We start from the raw sequence: 22226 nt of genomic DNA on the forward strand, positions 1-22226 counted from the left end.
GAATCTGAAATTATCCTTTTTTCCTCCCAGAAAATAAGGGAAGTGAATTTTTTCTTTTTTGCTTTAAATTCTTTCCCTTTCTCTTCCTTTTAATATAAAGATTAAAAAACATTGTCTTTAAGCAGTGGACAAATTCTGGAGATCAAAAGAACAAATAGTTTATAAAGAAATAAGTTCTTAAAATCTGATTACTTTTAGCAGCAGCTGATTCTCAAGCCATTGAAATTAGATTATTTTGTGTTAAAATAAGAAACACAAGCAGTTAAATATATTCTGCTCCATACCCGATCCAATATTTGACTATACTACTGATTTTTATTTCTAAAAAAGAGCTTAGAATGTCACTAGATTTTAAGTTGTATTTAATTTTCAAATCAAGGAACATAAGATAGTTATTCCAAATGTTTTCTGCATATTATACATTCTAGTTTTGGGATGCTTTCCCAAGAGAGGCAGTATAGTCAACTGGTCAAGTTCATGAGCTCTGGAGCCAAATGTCAGGTCTAAATCCTAGCTATACTCTTCCTTTGGAAACTTGTGTTAGCACCTGAGTTTCCTCTTCTGTAAAGTGGGGATAATAATAGTACCTACCTCATAAGGCTATCGTGAGGATTAAATCAGTTAATATAGGTAAAGCAAATAGGACAGAGACTGGCACATAGTAAGCACAGATTAAAGTTATTATTTACAATATCCTTGCTCTTCTGAAAATGCTATAGTAAATATGTGTGTGAACCACATTTATTTTATTTTGAGAAGTATTGTGACAAAGTTTGCATTAAATGGAGCACCTTGGGATGCAATTACTGGCACTGGTGGGAATTAGTATTAACAAATAAAATTTATGAATCCTCTCCTATGAAAACGTCTGAAATGTGCTTTTATTTAAGAGAATTCAGAAAGGAGGAAATCTGCCTTGAAGCTGACTTTCTTGGGATGTTTACTTAACTCTCAGTGTTTATGGTTTTCTGTGTTTCTCGTTACTCATATCTCACTGCTTAAGGTGAAGTAAACAGGTGAAATGTTTGCAGAATGAGGATCAGTTGAGGAATAAGGAAACATTTCTAGCACATTATTGATGACTCTGCTATTTAAACACAAATCAACATTTAAATTTATAAATGGGACCCAATTATTTATTTATTTGGGGGATATAACAGGGTACTGATTCTGACTTGGGATGCTGAATTCTGTCTTTTTTATTGACAAAGTTTACTTATAGAAATTATATGGCTAAAAGGGATCTTAAAAATCAATACCCCAATATTAAAGATGAGGAAAGATGAGCTCCAGAGTGACTTAATTAACCACTACTCCATTTGTTCAATAAATATGTATTGATCTTTTACTATGTGGTACTTGCTCTGCTGAGTAAGAGAGATATAAGCATGGCACGGTCTCTGTCTTTTTAGCACTTACAGACTACAGTAGAGAGATAGACAATTATAATAAAGTGTGATGAAGGGAAGTACGGAGAGTTTAGAGAGTGCATAGCAGGAGGAACTATCCTACTCCAGGAAGTCAGAGGTGGTGTAGAATCTAAACTGAGCCCTGAAGAAGGAGTGGGAATGGACCAGTGCAGTGGGAAGCGGCACAGCCTACAGGAAGACCTGGGGAATGAGAGGGCAAGGCATGCAAGCTGTTTGGTTTGAATGGAACAAGAAGTGTGAGGGGAAAGGGATGAGGCTTAAAGCTGGACACATATAACGTCTTTCAATTATCCCAGGAGCAATGGAAAATCTTTTGGGAGTTTTAAGCAGAGGTTAACATGCTTAAATTTGTATTTTTAAAAGCTAATTTTGGCGGTAGCCAGGCAAATGAACTTAGGAGGGGTAAGACAAAGGTCAAAAAGGCCAGCAGGGGGCTCTTGCACAGCTCAGGAGAGAGACAATGTTGGTTTAACCTGCTGACTGTGGATAATGCAATCAAATCACGAGCGCCTAGAAAATACTGATTTCACTTCTAAGTCTTGTTTTAAAAGAGTTAGTATTAATATTTTTATTGTTACATTTTCCCATGACCCAAATTCCTGAAAAATAGTCTTTTAAAAAAGCTCCCCCTTTTTCCTTTATTAAACAAGGGATTTGGTACAGCATGCTCTTTTTCATTGTAGAAGAAGGAAAATGATTAGCTTAATTGTTTTGGCTGGTGTTTTTCACCCAGCAGCTAATTCCTACCTACTAGGCACTATTCATCTTTCTGTCTGTTAGATTCATTCCATGCTTTCTATTCCCACTGCCACTGCCCTAGTTTAGGCCATCATTACCTCTCACCTGGACTGTTGCCATAACCTGCCAAATCATCTCCCTGCCTCCCAAACCTTTATTTCCTCCTATTTACCTTCACATTGCGCTTTCAGATTCCCCTGCTCAAATGCCTTCAGAGGTTTCCCTCTGCCTACAGGAGAAATGTTAGCATTATTCCATCTGCTCTTCTGCCCTGCCCTGACCCGCATATAACCTATCATTAAACTAAGCCAGATTACACACTACTCCCCAAATAAATTTCACACACTCTCTCTGTACCTTTGCATAGGTCTAGGATGGCATTCTTCACTTCTTGAAATCTTAACAAGTTTTTCAGGGCCCAGGTCAGAAGTAAAACTTTCATTATACTTTCTGCAGTTATGCCAAACAGAAATATTATTTTCCACTTAAGGGTCTCACAGCTGAGCTCCTGAATTTTCTTTTTATTGTAGTTACATATGCACATATCTCATCTCTCCTATAAGACAAGTTCTTAGGGTGAGAACAGTGTCTTATTTTTCTCTCTGTCCTCCTCAGTACCTTGCCCAGTGCCTCGAAAGTAGCAGATACTCATTAAGAATTTATTTCATCAAATTGATGTCACTTTTCAATGCCAAATTTTTGAATTTTTATACGGATTTTTTCTGTTTGAGACCCAAAATGCTTTCAGAAAAATGGTACCATTTATGGATTAAAATTAAGAATATAACAATAATTCTTATTTTTAAAGTGTGACATAAGGGGAGAAATTAACATTAATATTTTGGGGCCGGGCGCGGTGGCTCACGCCTGTAATCCTAGCTCTCTGGGAGGCCGAGGTGGGCGGATCGTTTGAGCTCAGGAGTTCGAGACCAGCCTGAGCAAGAGCGAGACCCCATCTCTACTAAAAATAGAAAGAAATTATATGGACAGCTAAAAATATATAGAGAAAAAATTAGCCGGGCATGGTGGTGCATGCCTGTAGTCCCAGCTACTCGGGAGGCTGAGACAGGAGGATCACTTGAGCCCAGGAGTTTGAGGTTGCTGTGAGCTAGGCTGACGCCACGGCACTCACTCTAGCCCGGGCAACAAAGTGAGACTCTGTCTCAAAAAAAAAAAAAAAAATATTTTGGGTTTCTTCATTCATTAAATATGTGTTATATATTCTTATATGTTATTTGCATTATTATAGACTCTGGTAAAAAAGTCAGTTATTCATCAAGATTAATCTTGTAGTTGATACTGCCCTTTCCAGCTTGTCCCAGTGTTTTTACATTACATCATTATATTTTTTTATAGCATCCTAGTTCTCTTGTTTACAGTCTGTCTCTCACTAGTCAGTGTAAGCTAAATGAGAACAAAAATACTTCTAAATTTTTGTTGCTCATTGCTATGATATCTCTAGAACAGTGACTAGACAGATAGGCACTCATTAAATATCTGGTAAATAAGTAATTAAATGAAGAGGGAGAGACTGGAGGAGACAAACTGTTAGAATTGAGAGAAGAGTGATAATAACCTGGACTAAGGTTTTGGCAGTGGTAGGAGAGAAAAGAATTTACCATAATATTCAAGTTATGAAGAAGAAATCAACAGAGGACCAAACGGAAGAGAAATGTCACAGGCAATTCCAAGATGTTGAACTATTTTCTGGGGAAATAAGATGGCCCTCCTAGGATCTAGAAGTAAGAAGGAAGGTGCTGGTTTGGGGAGGTGATGGGTTTTAGGCTTTAGATATATGGAGCCTGCTGTGTCCGTGGGAGAATCCGGTGAAAGTGCCATCATCGGGTAGGTCAAGAAGCCAGGCTCTGCTGGAGATACAGTGTAACTTTCAACAATTTAACATTTTTGGGTCTGAGACACCTGAGCTTGAAAATTCAGACTTTTTAAATGTTTGAGAGAGTGGGTATGTGATACTTTCTATTGCTTTTCTCTTCATGAAGTCAGTTATTAGGTGGAATTCACATGAACGCAAAGAGGTAGCAGAGACCCCTGGGACGTAAGGCTGGTGGCCCAGTCTGAACCCCCGAGGCCCTGCTGCCAGTCTCTCATTTCCTCCTCAGCATTTTTCCCATGTGGCTCTGAACACTGCTTAGGAAACTATCTTTGGCAGTGTTTGTGAGGTTTGCCAGCTTTAGCTAGCAACCATTCACTTGAACGAAGTCGAAGCTGAGTGAAGAAAGTGTGAGTTGCCAAATGAGGTTTGCTCCCTCTTCCCCACTCTGCAGATCTGGAGGGCAGAAGGGAGAATTGTGACAAAACAATGTCTTCCCACATCCCCTAGCTCACAAGGACATAGCTATAAAGACAATTTGAATTTTAAGTGTGCAGTTATCCAAACTGAGAGGAGTTTCTATTCTTAGAAATAGAAATGATCTTTTCATTAATGATACTCTTTAAACACTGGTAACTTCTCTTTCTAATACATCAATAGCACAATGATAAAATAGAGGATAAAAGATAAAAAATGAGAAAGTTTCCTAATAAGAATATCCAAAAGATATGTATTACATGTGCTTTTATATCTTGTGGGAATTTATTATAGGCAATAGAAGAAAAATTCCTTTTCAGTGACAATATGAGATTTCTGGAAAATTAATCTATTCATTCTACTCATAGAAACTGTGCTTTACCAGTTGAGCTCAATTAATTAATTATTTGTACTGAGGCTTGTAAAATTTATTTTAGACAACTGGTTAATCCAATTAGAATGTACTTGATGTGGGGAATTATTTGGTACAAGCAATTCTCTGTATATTGTCTGTGTGACCATCTTTCTATGTGTAATTGTCATGGACTGAATGTTTTTGTGCCTAAAAAAATTCACATCCTGAAACCCTAACCCCCAATGTGATGGTATTTAGTAAGAGGGCCCTTGGAAGATAATTAGGTTTAGATGAGGTCGTTAGAGTGAAGCCCTAATGATGGGCTTAGTGTCCTTAAAAGAAGAAGGAGACCAGAGCTTGCTCTCTTTCTCCTTCTCATGTAAGGACAAAGCAAAAAGGAAGCCTGGGAATAGCACCCTCATCAGGAACCCAATCTGCTGGCACCTTGATCTTGGACTTTGCAGCCTCCACAACTATTAGATATAAATGTTTGTTGTTGAAGCCATTCAATACATGGTATTTAGTTATAACAGTCTATGCAGACTACAGCAATGTTTCTCAAACCACAAGAATAATCTGAGGTTTATTTAATATGTGGATTCCTAAACCCCAATGTAGACAATATTTGTTTCAATTAGTCTGAAGTGCACGTGTCCCAGTATTTTTGATTTTAAGCAAACTTCAAAGTGATTCCGAATGCAGGCTCTTCTGGGCAATAATTTGACAAACAGTATTTACAATACATGTGAGCAGATGATTGTTTTTTATCCAATAGGTGGGAGGGTGGGATGGAAAGGGAGAGGAGAACTGTTCTGACTTTGTCCTTCCACTTTCTTACTCTTCCTTGTTTTAAACATTCCAAAGTTTTCCATATGAGGGACATTTCTAAAGCTACCAGCTTCTTTCCTGTGTTGTTACATCACATAGCAACAAACACAAATTTAGGATCTTAGAAGAAAAAATGTAGAGAGAGTGGGCACTCTGTAACACCTCAATTTCCTTCCTACCAGTGCTTTATTTGTTCAATATTTTCTCTCAAATTACTGAATTATGAGCATTCAAGAAATCATAGCCAAGAAAGGGTTTGTCTTAGGCAAAATTGTGAAGTAGGTGAAAATTCATAAATTAATTGTTCATTCTGCCCACTTCCTACCAAACTGGGTAAAGTTAGCTTTTCTGATAAATGAACCTCTGAATTCAGAGTGTATTGGACGGTTAGTACTCTATGCAGATCTAGAAATATATATTCTTTAGTACTTCTTGGATTAAATATTTATACTTTAGTTTAAAATTTGGAAAATTGAATGAACCAAGGAAGGTACTGGGAGATATTTTGGGGAGTCTGGGGGCAGTGGGGCTTTTGGCATCTCTCAAAATATTTTTCCCAAGGGCAGGCCTTGAACAAAATCTATGGAAGAGATGTGTTGGAAATCCAAGTTCCATGTCTTGGCTCTTTATCAATTTGAAGTTAAATATGATCCGGTCATCAGTCTATCTGGACTCTGCAGAAATCATTGGGATTAATGCATCAGCATGTAGAGGGTCTCTGCTTTTTCAGGAAAAATAAGATGTTTCAAAATAGAAACAGTTAATTATATTCTCCAGATCTCATTTTCTCCTTGAGGCAGATACAAATTCCAACTGTTTCTGACCTTGTAGTGTCTTCTGTCAAATTGGCATGTATTTTGACATATTTTGTGAAAGCAGTTTCCATTATGTTGTATTCACCAACACATGGTACATTGAAACTGTTAAGCAAAATACAAAATATTACTAATAATCTATCTGCTATGTATTATTAACAATTAAAAGAAACAGCTTCCACCAGATGGAGGAACAGATCTGTGGTATCTATTCATTTTTTATGTCCAATAAGTACTCTAGCACAAATCAGAGAAAGACCCTCAAATAAAGACTCATGTTTCAACTCTTTTGTTGTGTAAAAAGGAATATAAACTCCTAAAATCAAGACTGCAAGTTTCCTGTTTGTGGGAAAGCCCCCAGGTCAGAGAATAATAAATTAGGGATTGTCCCAAAGCAGCCCTATGGACTGGGTGTTTGGAGTCACCAGTAGGTCACTTTGCTTCTCTTATTGTAAATGTGCCTAAAATTTACAATCCCTCAGCCCCTCCAGTTTCATGCTATGTATATTTTGTGGATAAATGCCCCAATATGTAAAATTCTGAGAGTTTTATAAAATAAAGATGAAGCATTACTATTTCAGTGGGGTAAAGAAATTTGAAAATTTTACTGGCCTACAAAACATTTTTACCAACTTGTTTTCTTGGTGGGAAGTAGTTAGGTTATAAGAGGAGAGAAACATCAGCATTGTAGCCTTAACAAGCAGAAATTCTATTCACCTTCATGCTGGCTATTTGTGAGACTATATTCTTGTCACTGTATTTAGTTTTACAGATTGTGATATTTATTAAAATCGGGCTCCAGGAAATGTGTTTCTCTCACATTTTTAGACCTGGTGTTTCTCTCTGATCTTGTTAATAAATCCATCAGCTTCATAGTTTTTTTCTATTTCTCGGATTTTTCCCCTTAGTCCTAGTTAATTATAAATAATGTTTTAGTTTATTTCTTCCACTTGTATTTCTTTGCCTCTCAGAAGGTACTGTGTTTGTCTGAGGGTGGAGGAAGACCCAGCCTGTGGAACTCTGCTCTGGATTTGCTTTCATTGGTTATCGTTCTTCTCTTTACCCAAGTATGTCCCTCTATCTGGAGCTCAGAAAATATTCATGGAATGAAATAAAGCCTGACATACATACATATATATATATATATATATATATATATATAAAAGCTGGGAGGTAACATTGCACATTAGTAAACAGAATAGGCCTTGGAGTAAGAAAGTAAGTTTTGAATTCCAGTTATTGCCTTGTGAACTACCTGAACTTGGGCAAGTTACTTTATCTTGCTGGGCCTCCATTTTCTCTTCTGTAAAATGGGAATCATAGTACCTGTCTCATAAGGTACTATAAGGTTCTTGCAGTATTAGGTCAGGTCAGATAATCCATGTAATGTTATAGCAGAGTTCTTAGCACAGGGCAATTGGTCAATAATTGTCTTCTATTATTATGATCTATCATTAGTTTTGTCAAAGCAGCCAGCACAGTGTCTCTACAAGGCATCAGAATATATATACATTTAAAATCTTAAATATGAATAAATATGTTAGTGAAGGTACAGATTTTTTTTATTCAGTCAATATTCTGATAATGTCTTTTCCACTCTAAAGTTTCAAGTTTGATTTTTGCAGCACCTTCAACTTCAACCTTCACCTGTTTGTGAAACATTGTGTGTGTTTTAACAGTTTTTGTATCCCCACTACATGCCCCCGAATCTTGTTTTGGTCATAATAGGTGCTTAATAAATATTTATTGACTCATTGTTTCCCTATTAACTATTTTTTCTTTCTGATGATGTTAGATTCTTTCTTAGGGGAGTCTCCTCAGTTTTATACTTTTAATACTCCCATGCTATATATATAGGTTATACATTTTTTTCAAACTATGTTTCTAGTATCATGGTTTTAAAAATTTCTATCTGTTTGATGGATATTTATACTTTTCTAGCTGAATTTATTCAAACACTTGTGTGTGTGTAGTGTGTGCACAGGCAATGCTACGGAAGCAAGTTTTGGTAAGGAACTTAGGATGAGAGCTACCTGGGGCTTTCTGTGGAGATACCTTTTCTATATATAGTTTTATTTTCAAACATAGTGTTTTAGTCTATGCTTGTATAAATAATATCTGAATGTTTTCCAAGTTTATTTCTCTTCTTAAAGTACAGTGTACAATTTCCTGTTCCATCAAAAGATTGCTTATTTGATGAGGAAATCTTTATTTTATGTAGACACAGACTTCTTAGGATGCTTCTCTGTTCCAAGGAGAAGTCACAAGTATATTAATGGCCTACTTTTTCTGTACCAAGAAAATTGATTTCCCCTTTGTTTCTAAGGAAAATCATTTTGAGGGTACTCACCACTATGTGATGAATGGTACTATAAAAAACACTTTGGGGCTTCAGCAGGGAGAATACTGGTTTAAAAATTATTTATTTCATGCAGTCTAATTTTATTCTTTGAAAAGTACATTCACTTTTGGAATGACACCTCCTTATTGTTTCCTTAACCTAATCCATGTGAATATCTCTATGTACCATCTAATGCTCAACAAGCAGTAAATAAGACAGAACTAAATTGTGTTTTTAGTTGCTGATTCACCTTACTTTTAGTCTTATATTTTGTAGACTTGCCAAGTGTAACCAAGGAACTTATTTCCTGATTTATATCATTTACTTCTCTCCTGTCTAGCAGAACTTGTACTTCAATGCCTGGGACTTGGAGAAACAATTGAGTGGGATGGTAAGTCTACCAAGATATTTTGCTTAAGAATCTTAAAGAAGCCTACCCACGGATATTTTGGAGACAGATTTTAAGTGAACAAAGTGAAAACTTTTTTTTTTTTCTTGTGGTTATTTCAGGCTTTTCTATTTTTAAAGTCATCTTCACATATGGTACCTCCATATATATCTAAATATATTCCACATTGATATATGCTTGATTTAAACTTACTTTTCATAATACAGCACCATGACTAATTTGGCGTTAATTCTACTGGGTTTTTCAGATCGTTTCAGTATGATGGGGCCACTGCCAATTCTAACAGAATTATTATAGTGTGTTAACATACACATCTAAACTATACACACTATTATATTCCTGGCACATTCTATTAATTATGGAAATCACTTTCATTTCAATAGTGGAATTTACATGACAACAGTTTCTGGGGCTCGGTTGATCATCAGACCAGCATGTCACAGAATTCCCTTGTAGAGTGGGTGTTGACAGGATTCTGCTGACAACAAATTTGCAATGAAAATGTCTCATAAATGTGCATCCACATAGAACATTACTTAGAAAGGATCATCTCACTATTCACTAGGTCATTAATGTCAGAGAAGACAATTTAATCACTCTTGCATTAATAAAATAAATTATTAGGAACATATAGTTATACATACATATATATAAATGGCCTAAAAGGTGTGTCTTAAACATTTAGCAAAGATGGCTGGATATAGAATTGTCAACTTTGTGTTCTCTCCTGTAACTACGTAAAGCTTTTGCATTTTATAATTCCTGTATAAATGTTGGATGAAGACTCTAAGTCAGGCAAGACGATAGTCTAGTCCAGAGGGGTTACAATAGGAAGTAAGTAACAAGATAAAATAGAATTGGGGGAAAATCAGACTGAATATCACAACAAAGTTCTTAATAAGGAAAACCATTAGACTGTGAAATAGTCTTTCAAAGGCTCTGGAAGAAGTCATTACGTGAACCATTTAAAATCAGACTGGACTGAAATACTCCAAAATACAGTAGGCTATGGGGACCAAGACTACATTAGAAGTGGGAGGAGGGGGATGACCTCATAGTTTCTACCATCTCAGTGACTGCTGTGATTGTACTCATTTTATGTGTTCAGATTTCATAGATAATCTTCTATCATTTTTTGCTATTTCTTGGGAACAAATTCATCTAAAGTAGAATTGGATGCATTTAGCATAGTCTCAAAAGAGGCGAGAATGCACAACAAACTCAGTTTAAAATAGCAAAATGAGACGACTATGAGTAAACACCTACTCCTTATTTGGGAGTTACTCCTAGAGAAAACAAGTCTCACTCTGGAACTCTGGCCACATTCCAATGTACATAAAAACAAATTCTAGTTTTCAATAGTGATTAATTTTCATTTATTATGTTTAATGGAATCTTGAGATGATGTTTAGTTCAAGAAAATAAATTGAAACATTTTATTCCTAAGCCATTGGGCTAAATTTTGGCAGGAGGTTGCTAGGACCCTGGAAGAAGATAATGCTTCATTTTGTGACTGATCACTATTAGAGGAACAAACAAGAAAGAGAAGATGGTTTAATTTGGAAAAAAAAAATAGTTTAACATGAAATAAGAAAGAGAAAAATGTACCCAGGGAAGTTGTCAAATGTTATTGCTGTGGCTCTTTCAAAATAAGACCCTTTTCAATTTTGTGTTGCTGCAGCTTATCACCTGTCATGAATTAGAGAAGTGAAACAGGTGACCTTTTGACAATTATCTTGATTTTTTCACAAATATTAATTTCAATATAAATAAAAATGAAGATCAATTTTATGCTATATTTGTATTTGTTCAACTTTACTATTTTTAATTGCAGCCACATAAAATCAGAGCTGAACTCATCATTTTGATATTTGGTAACTGTGGGGTAAAGAATTTGATTTACACTCACTTTTTTTAATATGTACAACACAACTTTTTAAAAAGTCTATCATACACAGATGAGTGAGTCATAGAACATATTTTCATTATTTATAATATTATCTGTTCATGTAACTTTCCACACTTTTTTTCAACTTACTGGTCATATATTTCCAAAGTGTAAAAACTATCATTTAATTTAAATAAAGAGAAAGTGCCCCTTTCCTCCAAGCCCCAAAGTTTAACCTATTTGTGCTGCTTAATTTCTATGATTTAGGTTTCACGTTTCATTGGTATGGGTTTAGCTCATAGAACTAGAATTTTATACCTAGATTTTTTGTTTGTTTTTTGGTGGGAAGGGTTACCAATACTAAAAGGTATTGTTGCCATATTCTTCTTTTTAGTCCAATGAATGTAGGTATTCCGGAATTTTCATTGTTTTATTTGTGAAAATATAAGTTTCAAGACTTCCTCTCCTCATTTTCCATCCTAAGCACCTGTGTTACTCTGAACATAAATCAAGATAATCTTAGGGCATATTTATTCAAAATATCTGATACTCCTGCTGGGTGATGAAAAACCAAAAGGATGGCCAGGTAAAATCTACAGGTGTGGGAAATCTTTGTAAATATAAGACACTGACATTATTATGAAAGGAAAATATTACAATATTTTCTGGTATACAATAGTTTCCAAATGTATTCAAATTCTATTGGGCTATTTTTAGGAAAAAAACATGTAGCAATATATTAATAGAACCATAACTAATAATTAGAGTATCTTAAACATCTTTGGTAAGAACTATAATCCATATGAGTTTAGCATAATGACAGTCTAGATGTTTTTAGTAACACCTATGTTAAATATACTTATGCAAACAATTGGAGTTTAAGTAGCAGCATTAAGATATGGAAAAGAAAAACCAAAGCAGACTTAGACTTAAGTAAATGAATACTGTCTCTCTTTAAATAGAGGCTTATTTTTTACCCTGAAGAAACATAATATAGCTCTACTGAACAGTCTAAGAGCCAGTAGCACAAAGAAATTCAGGCAAAGAAACTCAGAGTAACGAAGTATTGTTGAGGTCCTTAACTCACACTCACCTCAACTCACATTAATCTCAGCTGTGAATATTCCAGTATGTAACTGTATATAGACCCCAAACGTATCTAGCACTAATTAAATAACAGTAGAAATTTTATAAGCAAATTATTTGAATACTTAACCACAGATCTTTAGAAATGTACAGTTTAATTTGTTTTCAAAATTGATAATCTGTAAAATACTTAAAAAGCAGGAACACGCCCCCTTAATATATTTATCCATAAGTGTTATACCTTAGAGAATCTCCTACGTCTGTGTTAACCCAAGGAAGAATTAGAATGAAATTTAAATGGAATCCTTAAGAAACAAGTTTATTGGATATATTACCTAGTCTATTTTTGGATCGCAAATCTCCCGCCCTCTCTGAGTTATCTCACTGTCAGATAAGAGAATGGAACAGGATCGATGAAAAGATATGCTCCCAGTCTGGCTTTTCAATTTTTCGCTCAAGCCAAAAGGAGCAAAGGGCAGCGAGTTAAGGTTCCTTTCCAAGCATGCTTGCGGAAGGGACCACCTCTGGCCGCCTCTGGCTACCGAGCTTATCCGGGCTGCATGGACCAGGTCCGCTGACCGCTGCCCACCTCTCCTGACAACCTCCACACCCACATGGAACCGCCAGTGTGTCAGCCAGTCATCGCACGGTTTCCTGTGCACAAAGCCTTAGGAACCCCCAAATAGAAACGAATCCTGAGTCCAGAGCAGAGCTGGAGGTGGTTGGCTGATGAGATTGGTCTCTCTTGGGGTCTGTGAGCGCTGGTTCATCCACATCTCTCACCCTGGCTGGAGATCTGTGCCCTGAAATCTACCTCCTCCCAGAGACAGAGACGTGCGCGCACACACACACAAACTCTCACTTATGTACATCCCCATCGCCTCTGCCTCCCGTCCTTCCCAACCCCGGCAGAACTGTAGGGACCGGTCCGTGCTCTGCCTCAACTTTCCCCGCTGCGCCTGCCCCACGCGGCACCCGAGCTTCCGCGCTCTAGCTGGGCTCCCCCCAGAGGGACACGTCCTCCTCTGGGCCCCTTACCTCGCACCAACTCCTGGCAGGAACTGGAGCTGACCGTGGTGGCAGCAGCGGCAGTGAGCCTGCACCGGGGCTCTGGCTCATGGTTGGTCCTCCTCATCCGACACAAAAGAGGTAGCTTGCTGGCTTTGTCCTTTCCAGATCCGAGGGAGAAGTTATTTTGCCCCCGAAATGGCCAACTTGTGCGCCCAGCTTCCTGTCACAGTGCCCCCTGCCCCCGCCCCCTCCTGGCTGCACGCTGGACCACTGCCCGGTGGCAGAGCATCCAGGCCTCCGAGTCAGTTGGGAGTGGGAAAAGGGAGGGGTGGAAGAGAAGAGAGGGAGGAGGTTGGGGAAAGGGGGGACCCAGTGGTCTTCCGCGGAGGGGAGGGGAGCACTTCCCAGTGGAGTCCCCCTCCTCCTTCTCTGTGCAGGCAAACCCACTTCGTAGGCGGGGAAGCAACTTTCCTTCACCTTGACCAGGCTGAAACCATCGCATCTAATTGGGACTCTCAGCAGAGGCACGGACCTTCTGGCATCCTCTCCTCATTCTTTCTCCTTTTCTCCCTCTCTCGTTTTCCTTTTCCCTCTTCCCCTCCCCCTTCCTCCCTCCTTTTATAGGGGTGTATCTGCAGAGTCTTCAGTGAGCCAGGGCACCTAGATGAGAGGATTATTACACGGAAAGCTAGGGCGGGTTTGTTGGCCGCTTTGCCTCACTGTTTGAAATCCTAAGGCAGCGCATGAAAAGGTCGGTGAATTTCGGAGGAGTAGGGTGAAGGGGCGTGGGTCTGTAGGGAGGGAGGCGGCTTCAACTTTGAAGCTTTGCTAGAGCTCTAGGCTTTCGCGTGAGCAGGGACTAATAGTCCTTGGAAGAACTCTCCTGTGGTCCCGGTGCAACCGGGTGACCGCAGGTGGAGGAGACAGGGAGAGCGGGAGCAGGGAAGGAACGAGCTAGCCAGGGAGGCCGGTGCGCAGCTCTGCCCTACACGCGGCACAACTGCACATTGAGAGTCCCTGGAGAGGGCCTGTGCAGAACAATCTCTGGGTCAGGAGGGAGGGAGACGCTCCTGTTTCCTAGCAACCCTCATCAATCTTCTCCGGATAGCTCCCTCTGAAGGAATTCGATTGGACAGTCCCTGGAGAGAAGCCACGCCCCTTCAGAAATGCTGGGCTGCTGCTTTTTCGCATTCTCCCAAATTTCTTGGGTGGAATAAGATTACAGAGGAGTGCTGAATTATCTTTTTTCCCCCTTATCTTCCTGAGCTACCACACTGCCCTCTTGCAGCTACCCCTGCTCATTAGTCCTCTGGTCCTACTTGTGGTTAGCAGATACGGTTAATGTTTTCTAGGGAACCTTTTCTTTCTTCTTAAAATTAAATAAATAAATAAGAATCTTAAATCGGTGACGTAGGCACAAAAGAGAAAAAGGCACACGGAAATAGCTTTAATAGGCTGCGAGCTACAGATAAAATCCTAAAGCTAAAATTCCAGGCATCTTTCTATGTGTAGAAACATATTGTGTTTAATTTCAAAATTGAAACTTCATTAATTTTTCCACCCTAATGTACTAACTTTGTATTAACCAAGGACTGAGTTATATGAAGCCAGACACAATTAAACTTAATGCTTTAAATACTACATTTATTTTTTAATATTTAATGTTAAGTTGTTTAACAGCTGCTCTTTTGTAACCTAGCCAGAACTTTGAAACTACAGAAATAATTGTACCACTGATTCTTTTAGAGGGATAGTGATATTTAAAAGACATATGTGTGCATATATTTCATTGTGAACTCTGTACACCCAGAAATTTGAGTACATTACAAATTAAAATGTTATTAGATAGTGAAATGCTAAAAACACTAGACATGCCCTCTCCAGCACTATTTTTTTCTGGGATGCAATAGCATTACCAAAATAAAAGCAAAATCATTCTTCCTCTATGTTTCATTACTACTATCTAATATATATTGTTCACCACAAACACATTAGGCCTTCATAAGAAATAATTTTTAACAATGTCTGCCCAATAGACAACTGTATATCAAGAAGCCATGGCATGAACAATGAGAAAAATAAAGATTTATACACTGCAAGGACTTCAGATACTCATAAAGCCATGTTGGCAGATTTTGGCCTCTTGTTGTAGAAGATATCATCATGCACTTCCAAGATCTTATCAGAATTAGTTGGGATTGAAAGAAGTAGAAGAGATCTGATGTTTTCATCTCGTTAAAAAAGAAAAGTAGCTGTGTTTGCACAAAGGAAAGTGCTGATGTATAGGCTGAACTGCCTCTCCATGGCCTGTATCTCAGTTGTGTAAGGCTTGTGATGAGTAGAGGCCGAAATACTGAAGCAAATTATCAATCTATTATCAAATCGGGCCTTATGGGACAGTATTTCTCCTTCCTTAGTCCTCCACACACACAAAGAAATGATGAATGAAAGTGCTGCTCAGCTTTGTGGAAGTTGATTACCTGAATTTGAATCCTGAGTTTCCATTACTTCCTAGCTGTGTGAACTAGAGCAAGTTTCTTAACCTTGCTATATCTCAGTTTGGCATTTGCTAAATGGGAATAATAATTGCTCATACCTCAATTTCTTTAAGGATTAGTAAATGTGTGTAAGCAGCACATAAATATTAGTTACTATTATTGGTCTCTGGTTTATAGTTAACTGATGGTATTTTAATTGTTGAGCATATAGAATATTTAATTGTAAGTATTTAGTCTTAAATTTTAATTCTTGCTTCACTATTTAAATTCATCATTGACTGGGAATATATCTTAGCTTTTAATTTTATTTGTTTGTGTGTGTTTCGGGGGGATTCAAGTTGTTTGTAAAAGCCTCAAGAGATAGGGCCAAATAATAACCTCTGACTAAATAACATGTCAATTAAGAAATTACATTCTCCCTCTCCCCTCACTATCCCCAAGTATTCAAGCTGAGCTCCATTTTTAAATAATTCTAGTTTCTTTTTTTAAGTAACTGGTGTAGCATGTTTATTTTTATCAAATATTTTTCAAGTGAAACGTGTGTTTGGGCATTTAGACCACTCTTTCTAGTTCATGTTTTTTTATTAGTTTGCTTAAGCTTCACTACTTTATCTGTATTTGTTTGAATAACTAATGTTATTTCTTCTTGGGACCCTTTACAGTTAACACCCTGACTTCTGGTATAATACCTTTTTAAATATGGCCCATAAAGCATCCCAACTTTCATCCAGAAATACCATTGAGGGTTGATATATTGTCATTGTCACAAATTGCAAATAAAATGCCTTCCATATTCTTAATCTGATTCATAGTTCACTCTCACTAGCACTCCCTTTGGAGCAAATTTCCATTGGGTCAATCCAGAAATCAATTTTATTGCTGGTTTCTACCACCAGTCAGGGATGTACAGTTATTTTAATCATATAGGGTGATCAGGCATCCAGTTTATACAAAACACTTCTGGTTTATGGCTATTGTCTGAGTGTATTCATAGTCCTCGCCTTATTTCTCAAGTGTCAGGTTTGGGCATTAAATTATACGGCTACCCAAACCCTATAATCATCTGGCCATATCGCTTGCCTCAACCTTCACTTGCTTCATCTGCCCTGTGACTGTTAAATTCCTCTGTATAACTCAGAATAGAACTGAACAATTCTGGAGACTTAATACATATGTCTTTGTAAATATATAATATACATATAAATATTAAAATTTCTCTTTAATTTGCTTATAAGCACCCCTCATTTATTTTTCAGCTTCTTTCAAAGTATGTTCCCCTTTGGTTCATCTGTAAATTCTGATCTTAATTGCTGCTACACAATATAAAACTAAAAGTATTCTAGTCTTGGTTTTGACTGATGTTCCAAAGCAAAGGGTGCTAGCTAAGCCATATTCCAAAGTGAGAGTTCCCTGACCCCTGTGCTGGATCTGTGTGGGGTATCCTTAAACCATGTGGGATATAAAAAGAGTTAAAATTTAAGAAGCTGAGATAGGTAGGAAATTGGAGTGTAGAGAGTTTTTGGTGTGCTTCTAAATGTATAGGTCCAGGGTGGGGGTTTGTGTCTTTCCCCAAACTTCAACTCTAATGAAGGGTGCTGCTGCTACAGGGAAACCATTGCTATGTTCCCTCTGGAGTTAGGGTGATGTAGTGGACAGCTTTTTGATTCACAGCAGAGAAATATAAAATGTTGTGTCTAAATCTGCCTATCAGAAGACTAAAAGAAAAGAAGGCTGAAAGAAAATAGGGCAAATAACCGCACTCCCAGTTACCACAAATAAAAGGGGTGGGTTTCATATGCACTATATGTGAGCACAGAGCAGGGGATGTGCTTTTTTTTAGCTCCTTCCCAGAAGTATTTGGTGATCCTGGTAGTAGACAGTCTGCAGAGGGCACAGGGCTTTGGTAATGTCACCTTGTAAGTTGTGCTCTGCACAAAGGCGACTGGCTGAGGGGTGAGAAGGAGTTGCTTGCCCAGGCTCTTATACGGGGCTGAATCAACCTGGTATGAGGGCACCTGTGTTTATTTCATCAAGCTGGAGGGGCCACCTTTTGATAATTCACACAAAGGGTGGTAGGAGAAGCCTCAAGGTGAAGTGCAAAAAACCAGAGGCTCTGGGTAGGGTAGTAAGTGGTCAGTCATGAATGCCTCACCAGAATAGGTCAGATTTTGAAGTGAAAGATCCCCAGAGCCTGAGGGCCTGCAAAGAACTAACTAAATTGGGATCAGAAAAGTCAGCTTTGAACACCTGCTAAGCTTAGGAAAAAGCAATGCTAGATCAGTACTAGACAAATAGGACTTTTCGTGTCTCCTCATACCTTCTATCTTTGACCTCTTCAACTCAGAGGGATCAAAAGCTCCAGCTGCTGAGCCGGGTGGAAGGAGGATGAGGATGGGGAAGCTGGCTGAGCAGACAGAAGAGCCAGCTAGGTCCTATTGCAGGCTGCCCTCCTGCTGCCTTCCTGGGCTCAGTGAGAAGCGTTAATGCTGGTGGATGTTGGAGTTTTGATTGTTACTCTGCCTTAGACTTAATTTCAACTGAGTCCGTGGTATTTTTCTTTTCTACTGAAGTGAAGGAAGGAATTTTTATCTGGGAATGATCTGAAAGTCGAGTCACTGACCTTGAATTACATCCAAGGGGATAGAGAAGAAGCAGCCTCATAGGCAAGATATGCAGGGGCAATGGTGAGAAAAGAATAACATTGTTTTTGTGGCACTTTATGAGCCTCACTTGTTAGGTATCTGAATGTTCTGATCAGTACTTTGGATTCCTTTGCCTTGTTTTCCGGATTCTCACAAGGAACAACAAAAAGGAGTATCCCTTGGCTATTTACTATGTGTTTTGTTTTGGTTTTTGTCCTGCATATTGTTACAGTTATTATAACATCTGAATTAAGGTCAGTTCTAAACTTGAATGTTCAAATGCTGTCATACCTATTGCCTACAGATGGCTGCTTTGAAACATTTTAATTTTTGATCATTAAATACTAATATAAATAAATAAATACAAATAAATATTAATAACATTTGAGGATTACTTGATAATACTAATCAACAGTGATGGAAATGCTTGTTTATTTGTCTTCCGCAAATAAACTGGGTGCTTCATGAGGGCAGGCATTATGGCTATTGTATTTTCTGTTATTCTGGGGGTTTAAATGTAGGGGGTGGGATGGGGGAAGGTGGGCAAGGAAAGACTTGCTCAGTAGCCATTTGTTGAGTGAATGAATTAAACTTTAAAGATTAAAAGATCATCTTGACTTACATTTTATAGTTGAGTAAACTGAGTCCTGGACATAGCATGGATTCCTGAATTTTACATAGGAGGAGTTTAGAAGTGTTAATCTGGTTCACCAGACTATAAACCTCATGAGTGGAGTGTGTTTTTGTGCTATACACCTGTCTATCTTGACTGCCTGAAACTGCCTGGCACATTGTAGAGCTTAGTAGGCATCTGATGAATGAAGATTAAATGGTTAAAAGACCTTCCCATGGGTTTTGCCTCCGTCTGTAGTTGCATAACTTGTAAACTGTTTTTAGTTTTAGCTTTTTCTAAAATAATTTTCTTTGGGGATGGGATGGGAGAATATGATCTGATAAAGATTATAAACATTAAGCATAAAGAGCAAATCTGGAGACATCACATTACCAGATTTTAAACTATACTATAAGGCTTTAGTAACCAAAATAGCATGGTATTGGCACAAAAACAGAGACATAGACCAATGCAACAGAAGATAGAACCCAGACATAAAGCCATCCACATACAGCCAACTGATCCTTGACAAAGCAGACAACAATATACACTGGAGAAAAGACCTCCTATTCAATAAATGGTGCTAGGACAACTGGACAGCCACATGCAGAAGATTGAAACAGGATCCATATCTCTCACCACTCACAAAAATTAATTCAAGATGAATAAAATATTTACATATAAGGCATGAAACCATAAGAATTCTAGAAGAAAATGTTGGAAAAACTCTTCTTGATATCAGCCTAGGCAAAGAATTTATGAAGAAGACCCCAGTGGCAATCACAGCAACAACAAAAATAAATAAACGGGAATTAATTAAATTAAAAAGCTTCTGTACAGCCAAGGAAATAATCAACAGAGCAAATAGACAACCTATAGAATGGGAGAAAATATTTGCAAGCTGTATATCTGATAAGGGGCTAATAACCAGAATCTACAAAAAAAATCATGCAAATCAGCAAGAAAAAAACAAACAACCCTATTAAAATGTGGGCAAAATACATGAACAGAAGCTTTTCAAAAGAAGATAGACAAATGGCCAATAAACATGAAAAAATGCTCAATGTCACTAATCCCCAGGGAAATGCAAATTAAAAGCTCAAGGAGATACCACCTTACCCCAGTTCGAATGGCTTTTATTAAAAAGTCCAAAAACAATACATGCTAGTGTGGATACAGAGAGAAAGGAATGCTTCTACACTGCTGGTGGAACTACAAATTAGTACAATTTAAAGATTAAAAGATCACCTTGACTTATATTTTATAGTTGAGTAAACTGAGTCCTGGACATAGCCTACATCCCTGAATTTTATGCAGGAGGACTTTAGAAGTGTTAATCTGGTTCACCAGATTATGGAAAACAGCATGGATATTGCTCAAAGAACTAAAAGTAGACCTACCATTTCATCCAGTAATCCCACTACTGGGTATCTACCCAAAGGAAAAGAAGTCATTTTTATCAACAAGATATTTCACTAGAATTTTTATTGCAGCACAATTCACAATTGCAAAGATGTGGAAGGAACCCACGTGCCCATCAATTCATGAATGGATTAACAAAATGTGGTACATGTATACCATGAAATGCTACTCAGCCATGAAGAAGGATAAATTAAGGCCTTTTGCAACAATTTGGATAGAACTGGAGATCATTATCCTAAATGAGGCATCTAAAGAATGGAAAAACAAACACCATATGTACTGGCTATTAAATTGGAACTAACTGATGAGCACACATGTGCACAGAGGGAAGTAAAACTCAGTGGAAATCAAGTAGAGGGGAGGAGGGAGGGGAGGGCTAGGCAAAAAAGCTATCTAACACATACAATGAACACTACCTGGGTGATGGGCACACTTATAACCAAGATTTAAGCATAACAAAAGCAATCCATGTAACCAAAAACATTTTTCCCCCATAATATTTTGAAGTAATAATAATAAAAAAGAAAGTTAAAAAAAGGATTATAAACACTGTAGGGGAATGAAATCCCCTAGGCATACTCACTGCTTGGAGGGATTAATTCATACAGATAATATATGGTAGGACCACTACTGTCATTCTGGTCTTATGACTTCAATTTAAAGAAATGATGCAGAGCATAAACACTAAAGGACCTTACAAGACAGAAGAACATTATCAATGGGATTTGCTTGTTCACCTATAAGTTTATTCTCAGAGATTTTGACATAGGTTTTTATCGTACATTTTAAATATTGCATACATTGATGCTATTTATTTTGGTCTTATGTTATGTCCTTCCTGACAATTCAAATCTATTTTTCATACCTAGAAGTGATGGCATAATAATTGTGTCATCCCTAAATCAACCATTTCAAACCAAGGTATGATTAGTTATGTATGTATGCATGTATGTATTCAAGTAACATTCATTGGAAACTATCATGGGCCAAACACCATGCCAAGTACAGAGGACACCAAGGAGATATGAGGGTAGCTCTACCCTTGGATATTTCTTTTCTGATAATGGTAATCAGAAATGTCAATAATTCATTAAAAATATAACATGATAAGGACCTCTCTTATATATTCCATCATGTTATATTTTTAATGAATTATTGACATTTCTGATTACCATTATCAGAAAAGAAATAGGAATAAGAGTGACCACAGAGAAGTGGCTATTATATATTAACCAAGATAAAATGCCTGAGCTCAATTGGCCTTTGTGGCTGCATGAGTATTCCACTTCAGGACTACACTTTGAAATACACATGTGTGAGAAAGGGGAGTATGTCATTTAGAAATGCTACTTGGCTACAAGTAACATATAACCTAATTAGCAATGGCTTAAACAAATAGTGGTTTTCTAGATTATTTTCCTAGATCAAGACTATGGAAGTAGCAGCATTTAGGGTTGCTTCATAGCTCCATGTTGTCAAGGCCAGCATCTCTGTCTTTTCCTTCATGTCACAATATTACTTACCACAGCTCCATCTATCATATCAGCAACTCAGGAGACAGGAATAAATGGGACAAGCGGTGTATGCTATATTTGCCCTGTGTATCAAGAATGCATATCTTTCTCAAAACCACATAGCATAGCACTGTTTATTTCTCACTGGACAGACCTACCTGTTCATATGACTACCCCTAGTTGCAAATTAGTTTGGAAAAGTATATAATTAGTTTCCCAGCCTCTTTAGTGTAAGGCATCAAGAAGAGGGTGAATGGGATTGACTGTTGGGCCAGCCAGCCAACAGGATCTGACTCAGGGCATAATCTTACTAGTTCCCCCTTCTTAC

The sequence above is a fragment of the Eulemur rufifrons genome, chromosome 29 (assembly GCF_041146395.1).
Source record: "Eulemur rufifrons isolate Redbay chromosome 29, OSU_ERuf_1, whole genome shotgun sequence".
Classification (NCBI taxonomy): Eukaryota; Metazoa; Chordata; class Mammalia; order Primates; family Lemuridae; genus Eulemur; species Eulemur rufifrons.